Below are 2448 nucleotides of genomic sequence, written 5' to 3'. Positions count from 1 at the left end.
GGGTGGAGTTAAGTCAAGATTTGAGTGAATTCCCCTTCAAATGCCATTTAGAAATTATTTCTTCTATTCTTATAGTATAATTTACTGAAATTTAGAAAGCCAAAGGTTTTAAAACTACACAAAGATTTTATGAAATAAAAAGTGCTATCAGCATGGAAAGCATTAAAAAAAAAAGAAAGAAAGAAAGAAAAAACCTAGTGGTAACTAAGATGTTAGCCTTTCGCAAGCTTGTGAGTAGCTCACTGGGACTTTAAATCTAGGAAATGGCTTCCAAATTGCTACTGAAAAGAAACTCTAACTCTTAATGGAAGAACTGAGCGCTGAAGCCAGAAGGACACGTCAATCAAACTAACCTTCCCCGGGTAGATTTTCCATTACTGTCATAATCTTTTTTTTCCCCCTAGGGCTAAATGAAGATTTTATTGGCATTAGCATAACATCTGCATATCCAGAATTTAGCCACAAAGAACATATTAGCTGAGATTGTTCCATCAGTACAGTTATCATCGTGAGTTATTGAGTCCCTGTCAAATGCTAGATCTCGCAAAGCCAGATTTTTTAGATGAAATACTGAGCTTTTGTCCTTGCTTTATAATATTCAGAAGGATGAAATATGTTGAAACTTTTGGTTCTTTTTTTGGGGGGGGTACTATATTTTCTCCATTTTAGTTATAATTGCTAAAGATGGTAACATTTGCCTTCCTTCACTTCAGATGAGATTGACATGTTCCACTGTCTACATAATCCTCTAACTGGATGGCCTGCCTCCTCTGGAACTCACCGCAGAAACAGTGCCAGGCTTGTACGTTACAGATTTGCAGACAGGTTACAAAGGGCCCAGAAAAGTCCACTGTCATACCGGACATTTATTTCTCACTCACAGCATTACAGAATTTTAGAGTCTAAGGTGTCCTTAGAGATCACCCAATCCAACTACCTCATTTTATTGACTAAGAAAGTTTCAATAAGGAACCATTTTGCACTGATCAGATTGGCAGAATATAAAAAGATCTATGATATTCAGTGTTGGTGAGGCTATGGAGGAGAAACATGATCATAAGCTGCTGGGGGAACATCAAGTGATATGTTTTTTGGAGGGCAGTTTGGTACTACCTATACAAATTCACCCCCCATGTATCTGTCAATTTGTCTTACTGTGGGGGCTTGCGTGTTGCTGTGATGCTGGAAGCTATGCCACCAGTGTTCAGATACCAGCAGGTTATACCATGGAGGACAGGTTTCAGCTGAGCTTCCAGACTAAGACAGACTAGAAAGAAGGACCCAGTAGTCTACTTCTGAAAAGAATTAGCCAGCGAAAACCTTATGAATAGCAGCGGAACACTGTCTGATATAGTGCCGGGAGATGAGCCCCCCCAGGTTGGAAGGCACTGAAATGATGACTGGGGAAACGCTGACTCCTCAAAGTAGAGTCGACCTTAATGATGTAGATGGAGTCAAGCTTTCAAGACCTTCATTTGCTGATGTGGCATGACTCAAAATGAGAGGAAACAGCTGTAAACATCCATTAATAATCTGAATGTAGAATCTATGAAGTATGAATCTAGGGAAATTGGAAATCATCAAAAATGCAATGGAACACATAAACATTGATATCCTAGGCAATAGTGAGCTGAAATGGACTGGCATTGGCCATTTTGAATCAGATAATCATATGGTCTACTATGCCAGGAATGACAACTTGAAGAGGAATGCTATTGCACTCATCGTCAAAAAGAACATTTCAAGATCTATCCTAAAGTACAACGCTGTCAGTAATAGGATAATATTGATATGCTTACAGAGAAGGCCAGTTAATACAAGTATTATTCAAATTTATGCACCAACCACTAATGCCAAAGATGAAGAAATTAAAAGATTTTTACCAACTTCTGCAGTCTGAAATTGATTGAACATGCAATCAAGATGCATTGATAATTACTGGTGATTGGAATGCAAAAGTTGGAAACAAAGAATAAAGATCAATAGTCAGAAAATATGGCCTCGATAGAAATGATGCTGGAGATCGCATGATAGAGTTTTGCAGGACAAACGACTTCTTCACTGCAAATACCTTTATTCACTAACATACACAGCGACTATACAGGTAGACCTCACCAGATGGAATACACAGAAGTCAAATAGACTACATCTATGGAAAGAAATGATGGAAAAGCTCAATATCATCAGTCTGAATAAAGCCAGGGGCTGACTGGGGAACAGACCATCAATTGCTCTTATACAGGTTCAAGTTGAAACTGAAGAAAATTAGAACAAGTCCATGAGAGCCAAAGTATGACCTTGAATATATCCCACCTGAATTTAGAGACCATCTCAAGAATAGATTTGACACATTGAACACTAATGACCGAAGACCAGATGAGTTGTGGAATGACATCAAGGACATCATACATGAAGAGAGAAAAAGGTCATTAAAAAGACAGGAAAGAA

This window comes from Trichechus manatus, unplaced genomic scaffold (assembly GCF_000243295.1).
Source record: "Trichechus manatus latirostris isolate Lorelei unplaced genomic scaffold, TriManLat1.0 scaffold00021, whole genome shotgun sequence".
Lineage (NCBI taxonomy): Eukaryota > Metazoa > Chordata > Mammalia > Sirenia > Trichechidae > Trichechus > Trichechus manatus.
Note: the sequence above shows the minus strand (reverse complement) of the source record.